Here is a 12,089-nt window from a genome sequence, read left to right as displayed (position 1 = left end):
AAGGAGAAAATAAATGGGACTACATCAAAATACAAAGCTTCTTCATAGCAAAAGAAACTATCAACAAAATAAAAAGAGAGCCCACTGTATGGAAGAACATATTTGCCAATGATACATCTGATGAGGGGTTAATTTCCAAAATATATAGGGAACTCAGGCAACTTAATAAAAGGAAGACATACAATACAATATAATTTAAAAATGGGCAAAGAACTTAAATAGATACTTCTCCAAAGTGGACATACAGAAGGCCAAGAGACATATGAAAAAATTCTCAAAGTCACTAATCATCTGAAAGATACAAATCAAAACGACAATGTGGTATCACCTCACACCTGTCAGAATGGCTATCATCAACAAATCAACAAACAACAGGTGTTGGCAAGGATGTGGAGAAAAGGGAACCCTAGTACACGGCTGGTGGGAATGCACATTGTTGCAGCCACTGTGGAAAACAGCATGGAGTTTCCTCAAAAAATTAAAAATGGAACTCCCATTTAACCCAGAGATCCCACTTTGAGGAATATATCCTAAGAAATCAGAAACACCAGTCAGAAAGAATATATGCACCCCTGTGTTCATAACAGCGCAATTTACAAAGCTAAGATCTGGAAACAGCCCAAGTGCCCATCAGCAGATGAGTGAATAAAAAAGCTATAGGTCATTTACATAATGCAATGCTATGTAGCTATAAAAAAGAAAGAACTCTTACCATTTGCAACAGCATGGATTGACCTGTTAAATGAAATAAGCCAGTCAGAGAAAGATACTAGTAAGTATCACAGGATCTCACTCATATGTGGAATGTAATGAACAAAATAAACTGATGAACAAAATAGATCCAGAGACTTAGAAGCATGGAACACACTGTGGAACCTCAGAGGGAATGCAGGGGAGGGTGGGTGAATGGGAAGATATTAACCAAAGAACTTGTATGCATATATGCGTGACCCATAGACACAGACAATAGGGTGGTGAAGGCCTGAAACAGGGGACAGGAGCAGACTAGAATAAGTCAATAGCGGGGTGGGGGGGGGGAAATGGGGACATATGTAATACTTCCAACAATAAAGATTTTTTAAAAGCCTTGAAAAGACCACACTGTTTGCAAGTAATTTAACTGTGTTCCAGAAAAAGCCCAAGACTATTTATAGAAATACAAAATATCCATTATCCAATAAGATAAAATTCACATAGGACATCCAATTGAAAACTACTAGGCATTCAAAAGAAGAAGGAAAGAAATAATAAGGAAAAAAATCAATCAAAACCAACTCAGAAATAATACAGATTATAGGATTAGTGGACAAAGACTTCCAAACGTTATTTAACTGTTTTCCAAATGTTTAAGAAGCTAGAGGAAAGATTGAACATGTTAAGTAAGACATGAAAAACATTAAAAATTCCCAAATAGAACTTCTAGAAATGAAAAACTCAATGCCTGAGATGATATAAAAGTCAATGTAGGCAGTTGAGACTTTTATGGCAGCTCCATGATAACAAGGTTCCTTAGGTCTTGTTGCTCTATCATTCTCAACATATAATTTCCAATTTATGGTGCAAAATGGCTGCTCTAGCTCCAGCCATCATATGTTTATTCCAACTGGAAGGATTGGAAACTAGGTGAAAACAGTATGTCCCTCCATTTAAAGACACTTAAAATTCTATCACATGACATCACTTTCCCTCATATTCCACAGGCCAGAATTTAGTTTCAGGGTCATACTCATCTGAAATTGAGAACAAGAATTGTAGTTTTTATTCAGTGTGGCTAGGTGCCCAGCTAAAATGTCAGATTTATCACTTAGCAAAAAATGGGAGAATTAAAATAGGGGAACAAGTAGCCATCACTTTTCAAGTTGAAACCCATATCAATGCAGGAGAGGTTCTGATCCAGTTTGAATAACATTATGGCTTCCAGCTTAAAAATAGTGAGACTGGCTAGTGGTTAGCTCTGCCCTGGCTAGGTTGCCATGACAAGGGACAACTTCTTGTGTCACTACATAGTCTCTGATCCTTGGACCCACTCCAAGGGCTACACTGAGTACAAAATGACCGACTGCACAGTCCATCTCAAAGAGGGACCCAGAGGATGTCAAAAAAGGTGGTGGTCTGGAAGTAGTACAGTGACTTCTGCAAGTTGCACAGAGACCTGGCCTACACACACTGAAACCACCACCTGGAGGAGTTCCCCCAGGGCTCAGGTGTTTGGCAGATTCGAAGCCTCTGTGATTGAGGAGCTGTGAAAGCAGGAAGAGAACTTACTTCACTTTACTGTGCATATCTCTGCACTCAACAGCAGCCCTCAACTCAAGTTCTTCTGTGGTGGGGAAGTGATATGGCCCTCCAAAGTATCCAGAGACTTACATATTCTGCCACCCCCCTCTATTCCCCACACTGCCCCCCAGATGCCACCTGATGCTTACTGGTTGCCCCACACTCTCTGCAGAGAAAAGGGGCCTTGATAAGTTGGAGGTGTCAGCAGACATCCTGCCATCCAGTCCTTCTCAGGAGAACCTGGATATTTTCTTTAACTGTGGGAGCACTAAGGAGGTGTCTAGTTCTCCTGTCTCATTGAGATGAGCTTGCCTTCTTTGACCCTTTCTCCAAGGAAGGGGTCAAAGGCCCCAATCCTATCCACATAGGTGACCTGGCAACAATGGAGGCAGTCTGAGAGTCTGGACCAGGAACCCTGGAAGCCAGGAGGAGGAAGATGATGAGGAAGGAGGGCCAAGCCTGCCTACCTGAGCCAAGCCACAGTGCTCATCACTCAGGCCCTGCAGGATCAGAATGTAGGTGACTACCCTTCAGCTCTGCAGGGTAACCAGGAGGTGTGCACATCCTGCTTCGGGGAGTTCCTGGTAACAAATCGTATGCCCACTGAGAAGGTGTAAAGAAAGCAGCCGAGTACCTAAGTGGGTAGAGGAAATCCTGCACATGCACCTTATACAAAGTCCCACCCTGGGAGGGAGTGGACACTTCCCCAGGACAGGTGCCCCAGCACTATCAGCCACTCACTTCTTTCCCTGGGGCCTGGCCCTATCTCCAGGTCTTGTAATTCCAGAGGCCATTTCTGTATGTAAATGGACCAAGAATGAGAAAAATAATGACTTCTAAGCTCTCTGACCACTCCTGTGAAATCAGGGACTCACACTTCTATCCCTGCCTGACTCTATCTTGCTGTGTGAGTAATAGGTCTGGTCATTAAATTCTCTGTTTTTCCACTTAGAACAGGGGTCTGCAAACTGTGGCCTGCAGCCAAATCTGGCCCACTACCTTTATTTGTAAGGTCCATGAGCTGGAATGGTTTTATCCTTTTTTAATAGTTGAAAAAAAATCAAAAGAATGATGTCCTGTGGCTGTTGAAAATGATATGAAATTTAAGTATCTAAAAATACAATGTTATTAAAACACACACAAAAATAATGAGATTGCACCTCAGTGTTTTTGGTTGTCAAAAATTAAAAATCTGTCTAATTTTTTGGTGTTGTTTGACTTTCAGCCCTCATACCTCCATATACTTTTGAGTTTATCTCAACCTGCCAGAGTTGCTCCATTTCCCCAATCAATGACACCAAGCTAGAGTTGGAGTTTAACATTTTGTTTAACTTATGCCTATGTTTATCCTGGCCAAAAAACCAGGGTCATTCAATGTGTTTATGCCCTAGTCCTGAAACAGCTAACTTTCTTTCCTAATAAAATTACAACACCTGCAGCTGAAAACAGCTTTTATGAGGAAATCCCTATCACATGCTCTGGAATCCTAATCCCTTCTCCATGGTGAAGAAAAAAAATTGGCACATGGTAGATGCAATCTTTTCTACAGACCATGTAACTCCTACCCAGATTTTCTTTTGGTTGGCCATACAACAGTTCCTAAATCTCAAATACCTTGGTTATTACACTTGTTGATCAATTTAAACAGTATTTCTGGGGGTATGGTTGCTCTCATAATGCCAAAGTGGATGCCACAATTTTTAAGAGATTGTAGGTGGACACGCAATTAATCTGTTTTAGTCAGACAAGAAAGTATTGCTGAAAAATGGCATTTTGTTTTTCAAGATACCAACCAAGTGTATGGCTGGCTCACTGAATATTCCAACAGAGCATTTGCACTATCTCTGTATCCTGTCTTAAACAAATCAGACCAAAACATATGTAGGAATTCAGGGCTAAGCATTTTCTAGTTGCTAATGGCTTTGGTTGCTTTAACAACCTTTGCTCAGACACTGCAGTATTACATGTCTGCTTCCCCCTGCCCCCATATAAGCTTTTGCCTCCTGTAATCACACTGTTCTCTATTATTAGTATCACCACCATCAGTATTCTTTACATCAAATAATAGTGATTTTTAAAGTATACCATTTATAGGGATTTTGTAGGGGTAGAGATAGGCTATAAGGGATCAATGGGAGAAAAAAAGGGTACATATGTAATACATTTAACAATAAAGATTTAAAAAAATCATAGGGGTTTTGTACAGCAAACTAACAACCTAGAGAATTGCTTTGGTGGAAGAGGTTGGGATGCAACTTAAATGCTGATTTGGACAGATTGTGACCTCAAGCAAAGACTCTTTCCCTTTGGGTTCTGCTAATATGAATCTGTCCATAAAAGTTACAATGGAGTAAATTCAGTGAACACAGTCACTTACTTCTGTATCCTGCCTAATTTGACTTCTCATTAGGCATTCAGTAGACCCAGAGTATATACCATCTGGGCCACATGGGAAAGAACAGATGATTTTGACTTGACAAAATTCTATTTTTCAGGTACCATTTTTTTTCAGTGAGACCTTGCTGTTTGGATACAATGGAGGGTAGGGGTGGAGCCTTGATGTAAAGGGAAGATAACTCATTGGCTTGGGTTGGTGTTCTCACCCAATTTGAAATGGATATGAAGAGGTTAAGTTGTTTTCCAGGTGAAGGTGAGAAGTAAACCTTTGTTAGGTGTGGAGATTTGTTTGAATCTCCATGCTTTATGAGCTCTGAAAACTAGAATTTTGTTCCATTTATTTTAACTAACCTCTCACTGACCATGACTATCAAAAGATCAGAGTGAATACATGACCATCAATGACTGTAAATTGCAAACTTTTGCTACCTGTGTGCCTGTCTTTCTGACCCCTCTTTTAATTATTTTGAAAACATAACATCCTTTGAATTGATTGGCTCCAGATCTCTAAAGTGTTTGGATCCAAATCGTGATTTACCCCAAATGAGGCAAATCAAAGAGTTTTTCTGTGGTCTTTAAGAAAAATTTTCTTGGGAATTTCACCCAGTAATATTCAAAAGGACAATTCAGCTTTATGTCTTTGTATCTTTCTTTTTAGTGGATTAAACCTAAAGCACAAGAGCTACTTGTCCTCTACTAGTCAAGCAAGGCAATAGAGCAGTACTAGTATTAGCAAATCAATAAATATAACACTAAACCTATTGAACATGTTACAATTCTTTCTGGTTCTGCATTTTGGACTTCTTCATCTCACTCACATTTCTCAAGTGCAGCTCTTCTTCAGATGTTGTCTTGTATAACCCAAACATCTTTTCAAAGAGAAAATTAGTATCTAACAATCTTCCTTGCCCAGCACTCTCGATTAAAGAGGCTCTATCAGCCCTGGCTGGGGAGCTCAGTTGGTTAGAGTGCTGTCCCGATACACCAAGGTCAAAGGTTCGATCCCTAGTCAGGGCACATATAAGAAGCAACCAATGAATGCATAAATAAGTGGAACAACAACTCTCTCTCTCTCTCTCTCTTTCTCTCATCAATAAAAAATTTTAAAACATATTCTTTAAAAAGAAATAATAAAGAAGCTCTATCTTCCTCTCCAGACCTCTTTTTCTTGGAAGCCTCTAATATGTTCTTGTTACTTTGTATGATTGTCATTGTAGATTTTAATGTGTTTTTTAAAGGACTCCAGCTATAAAGCACTGTGTCCTGCCATTCCCTGTAATCAGAATGTCAGATTACACAGTGGTCAGCTGTAGATATTGATGAGAATAAAATGATAGTATTTGAGATTTGCCTTCCTCTCGGAATTTTAGAGGACCTATGGCCAAATGAGGATGTTCATTTTAAGGTACTGATACCACAGGGCTAACATTCCCTTTGAGAAAACAAGTACATAACAAATATTTACTAAACACCTACTTTTTATTGTTTAAAGTATTACAAATAGTAGTACATATGTCTCCTTTTTCCCCCAATTGATCTTTCCCCAGCCTCCTCTACCCGCCAGCACATGCCCTCACCCACCTCTTAATGTCTTTCATCCATTGGTTATGCTTATATGCATGTATATAAGTCCTTCGGTTGATCTCTTACCTCCCCCTGCTTAACCCTCCCCAGCCTACCCGCTGATAGTCTATTCGATGCTTCTCTGCCTCTGTATCTATTTTTGTTCATCAATTTATAATGTTTTTTATTATCCATAAATGAGTGAGATCCTGTGATAATTTTCTTTCACTGTCTGGCTTATTTCACTTAGCATAATGCTCTCCAATTCCATCCATGCTGTTGCAAATGGTAAGAATTCATTCTTTTTTATAGCAGCACAGTATTCCATTGTGTAGATGTACCACAGTTTTCTAATCCACTAATCTGCTGATGGGCATTTAGGCTGTTTCCAAATCTTAGCTATTGTAAATTGTGCTGCTATGAACATAGGGGTGCATATATCCTTTCTGATTGCTGTTTCTGATTTCTTGGGATATATTCCTAGAAGTGGTATTACTGGGTCAAATGACAGTTCCATTTTTAATTTTTTGAGGAAATGCCATACTGTTTTGCACAGTGGCTGCACCAGTCTGCATTCCCACCAACAGTGAAGGAGGGTTCCTTTTCTCCACATCCTCTCCAGCACTTGTCCTTTGTTGATTTGTTGATGATAGTCATTCTGACAGGTGTGAGGTGGTACCTCATTGTTGTTTTGATTTGCATCTCTCAGATGATTAATGACTTTGAGCATGTTTTCATATGTCTCTTGGCTTTCTGAATGTCCTCTTTTGAAAAGTATCTATTTAGGTCCTTTGCCCATTTTTTTCATTGGGTTGGTTATGTTCCTTTTGTTAAGTTGTAAGAGTTCCCTGTAAATGTTGGAGATTAAACCCTTATTGGAGATAACATTGGCAAATAGGTTCTCCCATGCAGTGGGATTTCTTGTTGTTTTGCTAATGTTTTTTTTTTTTTTTCTGTGCAGAAGCTTATTATTTTCATGTAGTCCCATTTATTTTCCCTTAGTTTGCATTGCCCTAGGAACTGTATCGTTAAACACTGTATATTGCTATGACAAATGTCTGCTATTTTTCTGCCTATGGCTTCTTCTAAGATTTTTATGGTTTCCCATCTTATGTTTAAGTCCTTTATCTATTTTGAATTTATTTTTGTGTATGGTGTAAGTTGGTGGTCTAGTTTCATTTTTTTGCAAGTATCTGTCCAGTTTTCCCAACACCATTTATTGAAGAGACTGTCTTGACTCCATTGTATGGTCTTGCCTCCTTTGTCAAATATTAATTGAGCATAGAGGCTTTTGTCGATTTCTGGGTTCTCTGTTCTGTTTCACTGGTCTATATGTCTGTTTTTGTGCCAGTACCAGGCAGTTTTGAGAACAATACCTTTGTAGTATAGCTTGATATCTGGTATTGTGATACCTCCAACATTGTTCTCCTTTCTCAAGATTGCTGCAGCTATTCAGGGTCTTTTTTTATTCCAGATGAATTTTTGGAGAACTTGTTCTAGGTGTTTGAAGTATGCCATTGGTATTTTAATGGGGATTGCATTGAATTTATAGATTGCTTTGGGTAGTATGGACATTTTAATGATGTTGCTTCTACCAGTCCATGAACATGGTATATTCTTCCATTTGTTCAAGTCTCCCTCTATCTCTTTTTTCAGCGTTCTGAAATTTTCTGAGTACAGGTCTTTTATCTCCTTGGTTAAGTTTATTCCTAGGTATCTTAATTTTTTGTTGCAATGGTAAATGGGATTTCTTCTTTAATTTCTCTTTCTGTGAGTTTATTATTGGTGTATAGAAAAGCTATAGACTTCTAGGTGTTTATTTTGCATCATTGCTGCTGTTTATCTGCTACATTGCTGAATTCATTTATTAAGTCTAGTAGTATTTTCATGGTGTCTTTAGGGTTTTCTATGTACAATATCATGTAATATGCGAATAAGGACAGTATTACTTCTTCTTTTCCAATTTGGATGCCTTTTATTTCTTCTTCTTGTCTGATCGCAATGACTAGTACATCCAGTACTATGTTGAACAGGAGTGGTGAGATTGGGCATCCCTGTCTTGTTCCTGTTCTTAGTGGAAATGGTTTTAGTTTTTGCCCATTGAGTATGATGTTGGCTGTGAGTTTTTCATATATGGCTTTTATTAAGCTGAGGTATGATCCTTCTATTCCCACCTTGCTGAGGGTTTTTATCAAGAAAGGGAGTTAGATTTTGTCAAATGTTTTGTTTTTTTCCTTTATCAATGAATATAATTATGTGGTTTTTATCCCTCAGTTTGTTTATATGGTGTATCACATTTATTGATTTGCGGATATTGTACCGTCCTTGCATCCCCAGAATAATCCCACTTTGTCATGGTGTATGATCTTTCTAATGTATTGCTGTATTTGGTTTGCTAGAATTTTGTTGAGGATTTTGGCGTCCATGATCATCAGGGATATTGGCCTGCAATTCTCTTTCTTTGTATTGTCTTTATCTGGTTTTGGTATTAGGGTAATGCTGGCTTTGTAGAAAGAGCCTGGAAGTGCTCCTTCCGCTTGAATTTTTTGGAATAGTCTGAGGAAGATAGGTTTTTATTTCTTCTTTGAATGTTTTATAAAACTCCCCTGTGAAGGTGTCTGGTCCTGGGCTTTTGTTTGTTGGAAGTTTTTTTATTATTCTTTCAATTTCCTCCATAGTTACGGCCTATTCAGATTTTTTGATTCCTCCTGGTTGAGTTTTGAAAGGTTGTATTTTTCTAGGAATATGTCCATTTCTTCTAGGTTGACCAGTTTGCTGGAGTAGTGTGGCTCATAGTATTTTTTTTATGATTCTTCCTATTTCTGTCAGGTCTGTTGTTATTTCACCTCTTTCATTTCTGATTTTGTTTATTTGGGTCCTCTCTCTTTGCTTCTTGGTGAGCCTAGCTAGAGGTTCATCAATTTTGTTTATCCTTTCAAAGAACCAGCTCTTGGTTTCATTGATCTTTTGTATTGTTTTTTGTTTTGTTTTGTTTTGTTTTGTTTTGTTTTTTGGTCTCTATGTCATTTATTTCCACTCTGATCTTTTTTATTTCCTTCCTTCTCACTCTGGGCTTTTGTTATTGCTCTCTTTCTAATTCTTCAAGTTGCAGAGTTAGATGGTTTATTATCAGTTTTTCTTGTTTTTTGAGGTAGGCCTGTAATGCTATGAACTTCCCTCTCAAGACTGCTTTCTCTGTGTCACATAGATTTTGGATTGTTCTGTTTTCATTGTCGTTGGTTTCCAGTATGTGTTTTATTTCTTCTTTGATCTCTTTGGTAACCCACTCATTGTTTAATACTATGCTATTCAGCCTCCAATTGTTTGAATTTTTGTGATTGTTTTTACTGTAGTTGATTTCTAATTTTATGCCATTGTGATCTGAGAAAATGCTTGATATGATTTCAATCTTCTTGAATTTGGAGAGACTTTGCCTGTGTCCCCATATGTGGTCTGTCTTTGAAAATGTCCCATGTGCGCTTGAGAAGAATGTATATTCTGTAGTTTTGGGGTGGAATGTTCTAAAGATGTTGATTAAGTCCATCTGATCTAGTGAGTCATTTAGGATTGATGTTTCTTTGCTAATTTTTTGTCTAGAGGATTTATCCAGTGATGTTAATGGGGTATTAACATCTCCTATTAAGTGTACAGCACTGAGCTAAGTAACAAAGCATAAGACTTTGGCAACTGTCTTTATCTGATAGCCACACCTGTAGCCTTTAAGTCTGCTCTCCCTGTCTCCAGAGGTGTAAATGAATCTTAGAAGTGAAGAGCATTAATAAAATTGTCTACTGGATTAGAAATATAAGGGGAGCATGTCATGGTCCCCATCTTGGATGATGATCTATTTTCAGCTTAGGGAAGCGAAAATGCACTGGAAAACCTAAGAGTAAACTGTTCACCTTATGAACCATCAAATGTTAGAGCTGGAAAGGACCTTTAGTTATAAACTAGTACAACTGTGTTTTCAAACAGTCAACCCTCAAGCCCTGAGATACAGCAGAGTGCTACAAAGCCTGCCTCTCTGCTCTTCTTGCCTCCACCCCTTTTAACCAGTGTCACTGATTTGACTTTACATAAGATTTTGTTTATGTAACAAAGGTTCCATAGTTTTCAAACATTTTCAAGCCATAAATCTAGTCCTATCCTATCATGTTGCAGATGAGAAAGCAGAGCCCCAGAAAAGGAAGGGAACTTGGTTGAGGCTCCACATATAATTAGAAGCTGCAAACCCTCAGTTTTCTGATTCTAGTGATCCATTTCTCCATACTGCCAATCAAACTATCAGCAGACACTGCTAAAATGCCACAGTGGCCTGCTGTCTTTGGAAAAGCCACTTGTCTTAGGAGCAGAAGGAAGTTGCTTTGCGGTATCCTGAGTTACTGCAGGGGGACCAGAGGAAGGTAAGATCAATGGGTGATACTGTTCAGCCTTGCACTTTGCTACCCACAAATGGGCCCTTATCCTTCAACAAGGAGATAAGAATACCTAACTTGTATAATTGTAAGAATTAATTGAGATCATGTGTGTAAAGTATCTGTAAAATATTAGGTGCTAATTAAAGGGTACATCTTAATAAAGTGGTATATTTTAATGATGTGGCTCCCAATTATTATATAGCCAAAGAAAATGAGAATTTGTTAATTAGAATCCAGGTCCAGGGTGTATTAACATGGTTTACCAGAGTAATGTCAGTTTCATATATCGTATGGTGGAGCCAAGGCACAGCCTTCACTTCCCTGGCAGCCTGGCAATGTTTGACAATATGCCCCACTCTACCAGAACAGGGAGTTTGGTACTAGGTTTCTTTTAAGTACAGGGCTGGAAAATACTGTTCTTTGCTTTGCCTCTCATAATCTGACTAGCATGTTTGGAGGAAAAAATGTCAAAAGGGATGGTTGGTTTTTTGGGGGTAAATTCAACTCTCAAAAAAACACAAATGAAATTTCTTTACCTGGAGTTAGCATTCTCATACATTACCACAAAGACATCTAAATAGGAAGAACCCTCTGTTTTGTAGAAAGAGTCTGAAAGCATTACTGATGATGTTGCCTGGTTTCATGGAACATTTGCTTTATATTTAGTGTCTGTGACTTTGGCTGGGTAACTTTCCAAGGCAAAGGTTACATTTTGGGCTTGAACTTCAAAGCTCCACTCATCTGGATCCTCATCCCAATCTCAGTCCCACACAGTTTATTTCCTTCTAAAGGCATATGTTGTTTCCTTTGGATTTCTGACTTAGATGCTTCAATTCCAGTGTTCCAACTCTGCTAATTTCCCTTGGCTTAAAGCTCTTTTCCCAATTGATTTATCTCGTCTGAGCAATGGTCTTGACTTATTAAAGGTTAAGCAATTTACCTCAGATTTCCCAGCTAGAAAGTAACAAGAACCAGGAGTAGAACCTAAGCTATGTATGACCTTAGAGTTTGGGAGCTTAACCCCTATGATCTATTGCTCAGGAATTGCAAAGCAAGAAGGATCACCTCATGCTAGTGGGATCACAAATGATAGTGCAGAGGAGATAGCAATTGGCTTTGAGGGATGGGTAGAATTTTGACAGAAATGAAAACAGTAGAGTAATATGAGTGTGCCATATGTAGAAAAAAGGACAGGGTAAAATGAGGGCCAGGGTACTTCGTTTAGCTTAAATAAGGGATCATTTGAAGGAGTAATAGAAAATGACTCCTTTTACAGAGTTGGCATTATGTTATGGAGAACCTTTTTTGACAATGAATTTATGCTTAGTTCAGTAAGCAGCTGAAGGCTCTTGATTTCTTTTTTCTTTCTTTCCTTCCTTCCTCCCTACCTTCCTTCCTTCCATTCTTCCTTTACAATTTTCTTCCTTGCCTCCT

The 12,089-nt window shown here is 38.5% G+C and overlaps 1 protein-coding gene and 1 pseudogene across 2 annotated transcripts in view; both read left to right on the top strand.

Moving 5' to 3' along the window:
* Positions 1–12,089, top strand: part of COL4A6 (collagen type IV alpha 6 chain) — a gene marked incomplete at its 5' end in the record, with an annotated part of 504,285 nt that overhangs the window by 277,950 nt on the left and 214,246 nt on the right. The window lies entirely within an intron of this gene.
* LOC308239445 (sorting nexin-15-like) lies at positions 1,974–3,117 on the top strand (annotated as a pseudogene). The gene has a single exon. The product of its transcript is annotated as a sorting nexin-15-like (transcript).

This window comes from Plecotus auritus (genome assembly GCF_963455305.1).
Source record: "Plecotus auritus genome assembly, chromosome: X".
Classification (NCBI taxonomy): Eukaryota; Metazoa; Chordata; class Mammalia; order Chiroptera; family Vespertilionidae; genus Plecotus; species Plecotus auritus.
This window is presented reverse-complemented; position numbering and strand designations above follow the sequence as displayed.